Genomic DNA, 14,838 nt, shown 5'->3' with positions numbered 1-14,838 from the left:
GATGGTATTTATTGAATATAGATATGAATTTTATTGGGATGAGGACAGAAGTTTGTAGTATCATAAAATTGGCAATATTTGAGCTTGGTTGGTTAAATTAATGAAGAAGGGATGAGCACAATGAAACCAGTTTACAGCTTTGAGATGTCAGAGTCATGTTTCTATGAAACACATATGCAGTTGTATTATGAAACTTGGTCAGGTCTGCAAAATGTATATTTATGGGACATACAAAGTGTTTTTTATGTAGCGTGCATTTCTATTTTTTTATGTCTGAAAATAAAATGTCAGGAATATTTAGAGAAAAAAGATTTACGTATTATATGATTAATGCCAATATCAAATGATTATGTTAAGCAGTAGATGAGAAAGAGGATTAAAGCATCATTTAAGAGATGCTGTAGGTAGGACATGCCACTAAACCTAAACAGTTAATGGAAACGAATGTCATCTTCCAATCACATATCTTTCGATATCCTCCATATTACACCACTGTATCAGTATATATACATGCATATATATCTATGTATATCTATGTGTGTGTATATATATATATATATATATATATATATATATATATATATATATACACATGGGTGGTGCAGTGGAGCAGAGGTTAGCATCATCCCCTCTCAGCAAGAGGTTCTCTAGTTTGACTCTAGGCTGGGGTGCCTTTCGTGTGGAGTCTGCATGTCCTCCCTGTGTTCACATGGGTTTGCCCTGGGTGCTTTAGTTTTCTCCCACATTCAAAAGATCTGTGAGAGAAAAAGGGAGAGAGAGAGAGAGAGAGAGAGAGAGAGAGAGGTTATATATATTTAAAGAAAGAGAGAGAAAGAGGAGGAGGGAGTAGAAAATGAGAGAGTGGAGTTTACTGTGTGTCATGTGCCATGCAATGGCCATTTAAAATACATTATTTTTTGGTATGGCATACACTGATCATGTTGAATAGCTTATTATAAAACAGAATCATTATGCTTTGTTGATGTATTACTGTGGAAGCTTCATGTCCTGGACTTGATTTTCTCTATTGGCAGTGTATTTGGCTTATGAATTGTTGTGGTCCACATTCATGCATTGTCTTGTGTGTTACATGAGGTCTTAGAGTTTTTCTTTATTTTAGTCTTACCATATGTAATACATTGATAGGAACATTTGTAGAATTGCAGTTTATGGTATTTTGTGTGTTATTTTCATTGGATCTATAAGCACTTTATGGTCTACTATTTGTGTTGTGCTTATCTTAAGTTCTGGAAAGCTGTTTGTCTTTGGATTACTCCATGCATTATTTTCTGTATTTTGTGGACTGTATTTCATGTGTGCACTGATTAGGCTTCCACAGGAGACTATTTTATGTTATCAATTTTATTTACTTGCCCATTAACTCTACTTTCTGTATGTATAGTTTGTAAAATGTATTTGTATTTTTGTATTATATAATTTTAAAACATTTCATGGTATAAAGTTAATGAGTTTGCTAGTTCATTATATTTCATATTCTAGCCTTCTTCATGAGTACCTCTCATATTGCTTTGATCTAACCATAAAATGAAACATCTTTTTACCAGATGTGTTAGTTTTCACAGAGAGAGCTAAAGTATTTCTGTTTATTTTTAAGCAAGACTGAGAGTAGATGAGAAAATGTGCCCTCTCCATAGAATATAGTGATAGAAGGGCCAGATATTGATGCAGAACACTGTGATATAGAAAATGTAAATGGTATAATTACTCGGCACCCATGTGGAAACCTATGTTCATTGGATGGAGTCCCTGAGCCTCAGCCAAAACAACTTACACAAGGCAGCAATTTTGTGGGCTACATCTGACTGCATCATAGCTATGTGACTGTAATTATAACTCTAGGGAGCATGATGACTGCTTACATGGTTTGATGCAGTTCTATTGGATTTTAATGACATAATGCAGATTACAATATAATCTTATGATAAAGTATTTCTATGGTAATTTTAAAATGAAAACTGTATAATTAAGCTATAATGACTCCATCTTTGTTATCCCCTTGCTGGTGCATATTATCTGAAAAAAAGAAATTAATTTTTAACAGAAAATACTGCATAACTGAGAAAAATGAATACAATTTTGAGTTAAGCTATGTTTTATATATATATATATATATATATATATATATATATATATATAGGGAGCCCTGATGAAGTACTTTTGAGTTATAACACCAAAGGAATACACATATATACACACACACACACACACACACACACACACACACACACACACACACACACATATATATATATATATATATAGATATAGATATATATATATATGTATAGTATATAATTCAATATATTAGAAAATATTAATGTTTTATTAAATAATGAATGTGAAAGTCACCCATCTACTAATTTCCTTATTTAATGCTTCATCAATTGATCATGGGTTCTTTACATTTTCGTATCACTTGAATTCCTTTGTGTCTAGCATATGCTTTTACAAAAGCATTACTGAGTTCGGCACACCATCCTCGAGTAGAAGGGTGTTCCAACACTGGACTGCTTTTTGTTAAATAAGTACTTCAAGATGCCATTCAGCATTACACGACCCAGTTTTTTTAATATGGTCATTTTATAGAATCATTTTATTTCAAAAATGGCTATCCCAGTGAACTTTACTTATATTCCCAAATTACCAGTCACTGTTAATTATGCCCTTACCCTTACTAATCACTTTTATCAAAAGCCTACATTTACTGAGTTTATTCATCCATTTTTAAGAACAATTATAAAATACGCAAGCAGTCATACATACACAGTCGCACACACACACACACACACACACACACACACACACACACACACACACACACACACACACACACACACACACACATGGACTCACACATATATCACAATGAATGCCTTCAGCCTATTAAGTAATAAAGCATGTCTCACTGACTATTTTTACTATAATAATCTTAAGCCAATGTTCACTGGTGTGTATTTGGGGGGAAAGGACTTGCAGAGGAAGAAAGAAAGGAGCAGGAAAACTGAACTACAGGACCCCACTCTAACAAGTCAAGGGGGGGTACTCTCTCTATTCAACTCAATATGTGAGACTGGTAATTGATGTAAGAGAATAAACAAGGAGCAGACAGGAAAAGAAGAATAGAAGAGTGCCTTGTAACTACAAAGCATAATGCAGTAACACCACTTTCAAGTATTTCATAACGTACTGCATGCAGTATATGCAATATGCTAGCAAGGAAGCCACACACATTATTTCAACTCTACTGGCAGCTTAAAGTGGGTTATAGAAATGACAGCAAAAACAAAACAAAAAAAAAACACATACATCCCGTGTTTACAGATGTAAAGGCTGGTCCCATCTGAAATTTTATTCAGTGATATATAGACAAAGTAGCATTAGAAGCTACTGTAGTAAGAATTGAGAATAAGGCTATATCCAAGCAAGCTACCATTTTTAACAGAGTAAAATAATAGTAAACTAATATATTTCATGTATTTCAGATACAAGAGAGCAAAAATACCTACACACACACACACACACACACACACACACACACACTCACGTTATTGCTGCTAACAGTCTTTCCTTTTTTACTCCATCTACTCATTTCATTTGCTGTACCTGTCCAGGTCATATTTTTAAATAAGCACTGTCTGTCAAGTGTGTTGAGCTGAACAACATCCATTTTGAATGCATAATTCAAAGATAAAATACCCCACTCCATGGGCAAATAATAAGCAACCTTACATAAGCTGTAATCCCTAACTCCTTATCCATCTATATCATTATTTTGCAATGTTTGCTGTTTGAAAGTGGTCCTGATATAGAATAAATCCCTTATTTCCCTACCTGTAGGCAATCTCTCGCCTTAAAATGCAGTCACATTTTTTCCAGAGCATCTGGGGACTGGTTTTCAGAGGTAACTGCAAAACCTGAGATTACAGCATGTGCCAGAAAACAACCTAATGATTGATACTATACCAAGACACAGGATGAAGAAATACTTTTGGAAAGTCAAATGTTTTCATCAATAAAAGTGCAACAGACTTTTTCAGAACTAGGAAGTCTGTTAAACGTGTAAATATGAAAGAACTTATCTTTGTTAAATAAATTGTTCGCCCTACATTTAGTGTCAATTATCTGTTTTACAGATCTCAAAGCTGTTGTCTAGGTGAAAGTAGACGTTTTAGTGTAAAACTACATATGGTTTGCTTTGTTATTGAAAGCTATGATTAGTGAGATTAAACAAAATGGTCTAAAAAAGTGTCATTACTGATAGCACAGGGATTTCATGCCATAGATATATTTTTACTGGGCCCTTCCTGTAGATTAACTTTTGCCTTTGGAATGGAAGTGACCAACAGGGTTTTATTACCATGCAAATTAATTTTTGATGCATTTTAAAACAATATAATATTCATCATGCTGCTGTTACCACTTAACACTAAGATCTTTAATTCTCCTGTGGAACCTGGTAGAAAGTTTGAAGCAATGTCCATGTAGGTATTCTGTTTTTATGTCCATGATTCATTAATTAGAGGCAAAATTATCTGTAGCATAAAAATGATAGAGCTGAAAGAAAGATTTTGACAAAAAGAGATTTACTATTAAATAAAACTGAATATGTAGGAAGAGCAAATTGAATCAGAACTACACATATGACAGAGCTTACAGAGGAAATGAATATGCGCAAAATTAAACCTGAAGAGACAATGAAAGTTAAAATGAAACTTAAATAGACTATTGTCTCTTACAATAATGTGAGGTACTGCAGAAGGCACAAGAAAAGGTATAGCGAAAAGCCAGGAAATAATTGCCCAAGTGAAAATAAGAAATCAAAAGAAATGTTACTCAACATGTAATTACTGTCAAGAGAGCAAAGCATGTCCAATAATTATAATGCATGCACACAATGTGGTTTATTGAACCATTCTGGTGAATAAAGCATGCAGACAATGTGATTATCGGAACCATTTCTCAAAAATGTATAAAACGAAAAGAAGGGAAAAAGTGTCAGTAAGTAATTGATGCAAATAGAAGTACAGAAAATTTACTTTCTGTGTTAAATATTTACTTGTGAATTTCAGAGATATGAGTATAGTTAACAGTGTGACTACAAAAAAGTAAAAAGAACATTGGCATTGCAAGAAAATGATTTGGTGGACTAACAAATTTTGTACTAACAGAAATATTAACTATACACACAATACTGATACTGAGTTAATATATTGCCAGAAAAGGCTCAGCAGATGCATTACACTCTCACTCAAGCCATAAGCTAACACTAAAAGTATAATAGGAGTTATGCTCTTTTTATAAAAATGGTGCTTACATTTTTTCATTTCAAAATGTGCGACTGCAAAAACCTAACATATTCACAAAGATACCTGTTAATAGTTGGTCGTGATTATACATATACGCCATGTGCAGATGAGGACTTACAGTGGTTGGCAGACAACATGTAGACAATGAGGACAGTTCAAACATGCAACTTATGTGCAATGATTCTCACATTCATGTACAACATGATTCATGAATTCACAGATGCAAATATTCACACAGTGATGAAGTGCATAATTTGCACATTTGCAGTTAATTCATACATCTGTCAAGTAAGCAACTTGTAGATTCACAGAGGACATTTACTAAGTAATCCAGTGAGAAACAAAGGGCCGCATTAAAGTCTGCTGAATTCAGAAAAAAAAAATTATCAGAAGGGGGAAAAAAAGAGGTTTATGAAAGCTATGCTAATTTATTCACAGAGTATATTCTGGAATTTTCCGTGCATTCTTTGTCACTATAACCCTAAATTATATACAGAGATTTTACCAGTGGTACATGCATATAGGATGGTTCCAGTAACAGAAATCAACTCAAAAAAATTTGGAATGTGTAGAACAAAGTGTTAAAGCAAGGTAGGTAGAGTCTACTCTGTGGGTCAAAAGCATAGTTAATGTAGTTAAAATAGATTAGAATCTATATAAACCCACAGGACTAAGCAGAACAAAGGAGGTTTGATAACAAACCAATTTGTCCAGGGATATCTTCAGAGGGTGTTTAGATAAATATATTTTATTTTTTTTATTTTATTTTTATTTTATTTTATTTTACATTTGTTAACCGGGAGGGTCCGACTGGACACAGGTCCATTTTCAGCGGAGGCCTGGGGAGAAAAGCTCCATGTTACACTATTAGCATTTATACAGTTTTAAGCAATTCTTAAGAACAATTTAGGTGTTACAATACTTAAAGTAGTACAAAAATGAAAATTTACACAGCATATGATGCATCTGTTAGAACGAACACTTAGTAGAAAATTAAAAAGGTTTTTTTTTTTTTTTAGATACATTCTCATTCACAATACATTTATACATTTACATTTGCAGGGACATATATATATATATATATATATATGCTCACACCCACACATCAAAAGTATAGGTATTGAAGTAAGACCAAGATGAGAATATGAAGAGCTATGATAAGGTTTATACCTTTCTCAGATACAGATTATAGCCTATATCAGGTACAGATTTTAATAGTGTAGTGTACAGGTGTTAGTATGTTTATCCTATTGTACTAATGCTGAATTTGGATGAATAAGCAAGGATATTAGCAGGGCTATGTAAGGAAAATGTTAGAGAGTAGCAGAATCCTTGCAACTGTGCATAGTTATTGCTTACCCTGGGGAGTAGCAAGAGCAGTGCCAATTGTTTGAGTAATGGGATTTCAGTCATTGTTTGAATTGGGTACTAGAAGGGCTTGGGAGTGAGTTCCAGTTTTGGGCTATTGTGCAGGCAAAGAGAAAATGTTATGCTTCATTTTTATGTCTAATTACATGAATGAGGTTTTGGCTGCTTGATCTTAGGGCTCTAGTGGTGTTGTGGGGCTGAATTAGCAGCTGGAGTGCAGGCGTTTTCTCAGGGTAGTAGTAGAGTTTATGTGCTACTGTGGCTTGATTAAGTCGTAGTAGCTGAGGAAGCCCCAGCCACTTGAGTTGCATTAGGGAATAACCATGATGGGACCTATTTGTGGAGTCTGTAGCAAACTTGGCAATCTTGTTGTAACACGATTCCATTTTGTGAAGTTCAGTATCGTGAAGATTAGTTAGGATAGGGGAGGCTTAAAGAAGGATGGAGAGGAGGTGGGTTCTTGCAATAGTGGCTTTGGTCTGTTTAGTCATGAACTTTTTATTTCTATAGAGGAGTCCTAATTTTCTGTTCACCTTTTTGATGGTTTGTGCTATGTGGATATCAAATTTCAGGTGATTATCAATCTCTACTCCTAGTAGTTTTGTGTTCTTGGTTGGTGTGATTTGAATATTATTTTTGGAGTTTATGATGAGGCTATAGTTTAAGTTAGATGATCTGCCAGGGATAAATAGGATTAGTTTTGTTTTCTTGGGATTGAGAAGTAGTTGTATGTTAGAAAACCAGGTTTCAGCTAGAGTAAAGTTATTTTGGGTAAGGGTATGTAGTTCCATTATGCTGGGGGCAGCACATATTATGGTGGTGTCATCAGCATATTGTATTACTGAGGCAGTGGGCAGGGAAGAGGAGATGTCATTAGTGAAAAGAGAGAACAACAGTGGGCCAAGAATTGATCCTTGAGGGACTCCTATGGATACTGGTAAGAGGGGGGACAGCTTTTTCTTGCCAGAGGACAGGTTGTTGGTGTTCTGATAGGTAGCTGTTGAACCATAGTATAGTGGAGGAGCATATGTTTAGACTAGATAGAGCATTGAGGAGCATATTGTGATTAACCATGTCAAAGGCTTTTGATAAGTCCACGAAAATGGATGATACAAAAAGACCTTTGTTTCTGTAATGGTTGACTGTATTGGTGTAAGATAGAAGACTGGTGGTCTTACTACTACTTATCAATCAAGTTGTTTGCCAAGCCAACTTCCAGGCAAAAATAGCCTCTCAGGCTAAGGATAACAGTAGTGCATTTTTCAATTCTTTATGCAACCTTAAGGAGAACACCAGACAGTGTGTTAAACTAATAGTAAATGGAACTTTCTATACCAAACCAGAGTATATAGGAAATTTACTGGCTGATAAATTTAGTTCCAATTTCACCCTCAGGAAATGCCTCCCACCATTTCTCCCCCGATCTATCATAAAAGAGGTACTCACTGCACTCTCTAAACCTAAAATCACTGCATCAATGGGTTCTGATAATGTCCAGAATGCCTCCTAAATAGCTTGAAACATGACCCATCAGGCCCACTAGAATCTCTATTTAACCACAGCCTCCAGACAGGCTTTGACCCTAGGAAAGGAGAACTGCAGCTGCCATCCCTCTACACAAAGGAGGACCATCAACAGACCCAGGAAACTACAGACCCATAAGTTTGACTAGTGTTATATGCAAGGCCATGGAAAGTATTTTCATGGAACTGATAAAGACATAGGAAATCTTCAAATACTGGACCCATCCCAGTTTGTTTTTGTCAAGGGCAGGTCATGCCTACTAAACCTGGTAGACTTTGAGGTGGTACTAGAGCCATGGTCAATAGCAAACACTGCACACTGCCTACCTCAAATGAGCAAAGACATTTGATAAAATACCTCACTTGAATATTACAGACAAACTCACAAATTTAGGCATATATCCTTATGAAACTTGATGGAAAGCCAAATGACTTACAGGGGGTGGGGTGGTGCAATGGTTAAGGTGCTTGCCTCACAGTTACAAGGTACAGGGCTTGATCCTCACCTTTGAAAGAGAAACTGGGTAGGCTTAAAATGGCCCACAATGGCAGCTAGCCTATACTTGCTTATGATAGGATACATGAAGTTAGGGTGGGGAAATTTACCTCCACCAACAGGCCTGTTACTACTGGTGTCCCACACAACTCAGTAATGGGACCTCTCCTGTTTGGAATATACTTCTCTGAAGTCAAGGCAAATGTAGAGGGCCTCTGGCTGACTAAATCTGCTGACGACTGCAAGCTGGATGCAACCACTCAATCCCTCAAAGATGTAAATATCCTCCAGGATGGTTTGACACAGACAAATAACTGGTGCCAAAACCATGGCTTAAAACTCAATGCAAAGAAAATGCATAATCATACCTTTTGGGAAGATGACTTCCCCTGCAAATGTCAACAGTGATAACACTCTCCCTAAGAGCAGACACAGTAGTAAGGGACTTGGGAACTCAGGATGGTATTAACCTGAACGTTCATCAAAATGTGTCCATAGGGCAGCGAAAATCTAAAATGTACAAATAAGTAAGGTATGTCTTCCACATCCAAGGATATCATAGTCCCACTATATTCACCCCTCATCAGACCAATAAGTTCCACCAATATTAGTGGGACTTAGGAGGGTAGGGGGGATCTAAGGGTTAAATGAGAATGAGGGATGATTGGGAAGAAATGAGGTTAGGGTATGGAGGGGCTTAAGCAGTTTATGTAAGTGTAACTGGGTAAGGAATCACATTTTGGTATGAACTTGCTGCAGAGCAGGATTACGTCCAAGACGACCAGTAGGAACTGTGGTAGTCAGGTAGGCCTCGGGGTTAATAGTGGTATGACTGAAGAGGTGAGTACAATGGTATGGTATATTTTCTTTTCTTTTTTCCTCTCACAAGTACCCTAGTTGCAACTATAATTGTTCAAAAGAATTTTAGGATGATGAGGTTCTTAGTCACTATGATTGTTTGCTAAGGAGTAGGGATAAAGGGTATATATATTACATAAACTGGGGACTACAGTTTATTCAAAAATTAGTAACTTGTCTTCAGCAGGTTCAAAAGATGAGGTGAATGGGTCCAGTGCATTGGAGTAAATGAGTTCTTAGCACTTAATAATATTTTCATTTACCTTTTCACTTTCTCTTTCCTAATTCAGTTATTTTAGTTAATGTGGTTATTATTGGGGGTGAGTATGAAGTAATGTTAGTGGTGAAGCAGGTCCTGCAGTTGGTGCTGAGATTTACAGCTGTGAGCAGCAGTTTTGGTGGCACAAGGTTTTAATGTACAACTGAATCCTTGCATTGTATTGCAGATTCCCTCTTGTGAAGTTTTTGGGGAGGTTTCAGTTACATGTTGTAATGAAGGGCATTGAAGGCGGTTCCTCTTAAAAGACTTCATTGCGATGGGTAGTCTTGTTAGCCCTGGTGGTTCTGTGGTTTTGTTAGTTCTCGTTCAAGCAATACATCTCTGTTTAAGGAGTTTTTGTGGGCCAGGAGGCTCTTTACGCATGTGCACTATGGCCTTGATGGTTGGGGGGGGGGGGAATGACGTGAACAATGGGTATGTGACGTTCATCATAATTATTTAAATTTCACAGCATATTTGATACATAATTTGGCTCAGTTCCTCAGAAACTTCATACACCTTTTACTTTTCCTGGGAGTGAGCTTATATATAAATTCGATGGGGATTTTGCATGGCTGATGTCATCAGACTGATTACCGTCCTTACAGAACACCATCTTTTTTCAGACCTAATATCGGGTCGTTTGAGTTAAAGAACCCATATTTGGCAATTTGAAATTCAGTTGTACCCGACCTCCTTTCTAGGATGTTTACTACTATATTCTTCTGATATTTCCATTATGTAGTGACAGGTGTTATGCGCAAGGGTTTCTTTGTTTTATGTTGCTCGGTACTTAGAGGGATTGGAGAGTGCGCCTGTTGATTTGTTGTCCTGCATCTCACATCTGGTGACAAGTTCATTATGTATTGTCTCTCATGCCCTGGACTGTATCTGTCGGCTTGCTGATTCTTTGGCGAATGGATTTGGGGTTGTCATGGTGGTTGGGTTTTTCTCCTCAGATAGAGGGTGGGGGGTTGTTTTTCCTGGCTTAGGTTGTGTGGTCTGTTTGGACAGTTTTGGGTTTCATATGGGCACTGAGTACTCAAGAGTGGATTGCAGATCTGGTCCTCCAGAGCACGTGGGTTGTGGTGTCTGTGGAGTTCAGGCTGTGGCTGCTTGTTGGCTGCTCTGGGTTTTGAAAAAAAATATATCTGTGCCGGAGCTCTATCTCAGTTATCAAGATGAGGGAATAGGATCTCTATGATTATCCCACTTTTTTATTAAGTCTCTCCTGAGCATTTTGTAATTTTAATTTAAGGCTGATATGTTTTCATTTCAGGACCATTCCTTGTTGTTCATTACTGAATCTTACCATACCTGGAAGGCATGCTCTTCAGCAATATGAAGAATGAGTGCAATCCTGTATCAGATGGTGGTGCTGCAATGGGTGCTCCAGCTATTGGAAGGCTACTTAGTGAAGTCACAGATGGCGGATGTGCAAAGTCCATATCAGTTGGTGGTTCAAAGACGGTCAGTTTCATCAGAAGATGGAGGTTCCTGCAAGATTGGTGCGACACAGAGAGGCCACAGATGGGGAAGTGCAGATTGGGCTTCTGTCAGTAGCTTGAAGGAAGTGGACTTGAAGGTTATGGATTCTGCTGTGGTGGATGTTCCGGCTGCTGGAGTTGTGTGCAGTCAGGTTGCAGAGAATCCTAATTTATTACATACTCATTTAGACAAGTCAATGGTTGTGGATGGGAGTAGTGTGGGGGCAGGTGAGGATGAGGTGCATCAAGGGCAAGGCGAAGCAGGCTTGGGGTTTTACACGGAGTTTGGGTTTGTCCACAGGGGGATGGAGTTACAGCAGCATGAGGATGGGTCACACTTTGTGGCATGGTAATAGGGTTTAAGTTTTACTTGAGCAAGGCTGTGCTGATGGGTTTCTCAGTGGCCTGCAGTACTTTTAGAGTTGGCATTGTTGGTGAAATCCAAGGACAAGGTTAATTTAAGGTTACCCATCCAGTTGTTCAGATTGTGTTTGAAGAGAGTCTATGAGGTGTTCTGTTTGACATGAAGTGAGAGTTTGTTCTAAGGGTGTGGTATCTTCTGGGTGAGAAATCTGTCCTTCAAGCCGGTTTTACTAATGTCACGTATCTTTTGCTTTTACTATCTTTTGTTTTTATTATGGAGATGGTTTTGGAATGGGGGAGTACAAGGATAGGTGAATTCATTGAGAGGGAAGGGTTACTTTGATGGCATCAGGAATTTCAAGCAGTAAGTAAGGTTGGAGGCTTCAGTGGTTTATGGGAGGGGACCTCTGGGTGTTAATTTTCCTTAGGTGTCAGATTTCATGTAATGCATGGAGGTTTGGTTACAATAGGATATGACTTTTGTCTTGTCAATATCGCTTAGTTACAGGGGGTGGTGTTGTGTATGTTTGTGAATGACGTGTAGTTTAGGTTGGCACACTCAAAGTGTGTGGGTAGATATTTGGCTGTACAGGTGACAGATGGGGATTTGTATTGGGGTCGAAAACGTATGCAATTTTTGTGGCGTTAAATAAACGAGTTGTTCCAGTTTCAGTCCTTCATTTGGATTTCCTAGCTGGCTTTGTGTTTTGGTTTTGGTCTTATTAAGCCCGCTTTACCATCATTGTTTGGTTTACATTGCTTATTTGGTTGGATGTGTAATTCAATAAATGGTAAATGAAGTGAGTGGTGGGACACTCATAAATAAAGTAAACGACTGGGGTATGGACGCTGCTTACAGGATGAGCGAGGTCACGCTGCTGTGATTAACATTACATGGATCTTTATGCTGTGATTAAAATCAGCTATACTATGTGTTAGTTGCAATTAATAAATATTGCTTAACAAAGTTATGTTTATAGAAGTTTACTAAAGGTTGTTAGATGTCATTCTGTGTAATATGTTTACTGAAGGGGACCGGGACAAATAAGATTTGGTAACAAACTAATTTGTCCAGGGACATCAGAGGGGGGGGGGTTAAATAAATATATTACTGGGAATTAGGAAGGTAGGGGGGATGTAATGGTTAAATGGGAATGAGGGATGATTGGGAGGAAATGATGTAAGGGCAGGGCGGGGCTTAAAGGATTTATGCAAGTGTAACTGAGTAAGGAGTCACATTTTAGTGGGAACTTGCTACCTGCCTTCCCCACTTTTTTGATGGAGTTGTTGGGATTGTGGTTATTTTATTGGTTTTGGTAAGGCAGAGAAGAAGGGACAGGCTTGCCCTCTTCTGTTCCCCCTCTGGTGATGGATGCTCATTTCAATGATTTGGGAAAGGAAAGTGAGCAGATGGATGCTGCTTGATAAATAAAATAAGCGAGTGGAGGTAAGGACACTGCTTATTTGGTTGGATGTGTAATTGAATAAATGATAAATGAAGTGAGTGGTGGGACGCTGCTTCATAAGTAAAGTAAGTGAGTGGAGGTATGGACGCTGCTTACTGAGTCAGGATGAGTGAGGTCATGCTGACCTGATTAACATTACATTAATGTTTATGCTGTGATTAAAATCAGCTATACTATGTGTCAGTTGCAATTAATAAATATTGGTTAACAAAGTTATGTTTGTTTTGTGTCTTTCGGCTTTTCCCGGTTAGGGGTCGCCACAGCGGAACTCCGGTCCGCTAATGATTGGCAGTAGATTTTTATGTGCCGAGTTGCCGGCCCTGATGCACACCGTTAGAAGGGTACAGAATTCTGAGCATGCCATTTAACATATCATTAGCAAGAAGTATTACATCGAGCAGTTGCACACATATCATAGGGTCTTGAAGGAGATGTGCACATCATTATGACATGCCAGTTCGAGATGAGATGAAACTGGAGCATGATAAGCAGTTTAAATGTTATTGAAAAGATTGAGATATAACCTCAAGTTGAATAAGAAAATAAGTCAGAATATGTCTAAGAAGCATCAGTTACATGGGACATGTCCTGGCACAAGAGAATGTGCAACTAGATCGTGAGAAAGTAAGTGCATTAATCCATATAGGACAAAACAAAAGCAAACAAAAACAAGCATTGCTAAGACTTGTCGGCTGGTTTAATACTTTTTCAAAGTTTATTACACCCTTATCAGAAGTGTCTATATTTTTGAGAAAGGCATGCAGAGAATAAGACCAAGTAAATGTTTCACTGTGCTTAAAAAACTTACAGAAGCATTGATTCTTAGGAGGAAAGAAATAGAAATACTGTTAGTTCTGCTCCAAGGGAGAAAGCCCAGAAAATTAATTGCCTCTGATTCCACAGCAGTGTTGGGGACACAATATGCTGAGAGTGAAAAGGAACTTGCACTATGGTACATGACTGTAGTTATGTGAGCATGTGTATGGGAAGTAATTCTATTTGGAGACAGATCACAAGCCTTTGAAGAATACTTTCAGAAAGCCACTATATAAAACAACTTAACTTCAAAAGATAATGTTAGCTTTACAGAAATATGATCTGCATACATCTCTACTAGCTACAGGGAATGATGCTTATAAGAGATGCACTGAACACAGCTTATTTAAAAGAGAGTTTTGAAGAATTGCTAGTTTAAGAATTAGAAACAATATTTATAATTTCCTATCTACTGATTTCAGAAGAAAGATTGTGAGAGTTCATAAAGTACACAACAAGTGATGCATAAACTTAGCTATTACAATACAGAGTAACAAAAACATGGCCAGATGAAATAAAGAAGAGTCAGTGCAGTGCAGTGCACATAACATATGCATTCTCCATACCATGGTGCATTTAATTATGTGCAAGGATTGGATACTCATGAAAAATAATTTTCAAGACTAAATGACCAGGGCTGAAAAGACCACCCAATTTGATTATCCAGTTTCTTTCTTTGTTATTAAAAAATGTGTGCCAACCACATTTGAGGGACCTGTCCCCTTTGATTTTGTTAATGACCGTAAAATAAAAGGAGGCAGAGGGGTGCTTCAATGTATGTTTATAAAGTGCACTAGAAAGTTTGTGATTCCTTATGTCACTCATGTTCAGAAATCCTGATATGTAACAGTCTGGATGTCTGACCCACATAAAAA

This window comes from Protopterus annectens, chromosome 5.part0 (genome assembly GCF_019279795.1).
Source record: "Protopterus annectens isolate FY-2018-M chromosome 5.part0, PAN1.0, whole genome shotgun sequence".
In the NCBI taxonomy this organism is placed as follows: domain Eukaryota; kingdom Metazoa; phylum Chordata; order Ceratodontiformes; family Protopteridae; genus Protopterus; species Protopterus annectens.
The sequence above is the reverse complement of the archived record's forward strand: the minus strand, read 5'-3'. Positions refer to the sequence as shown.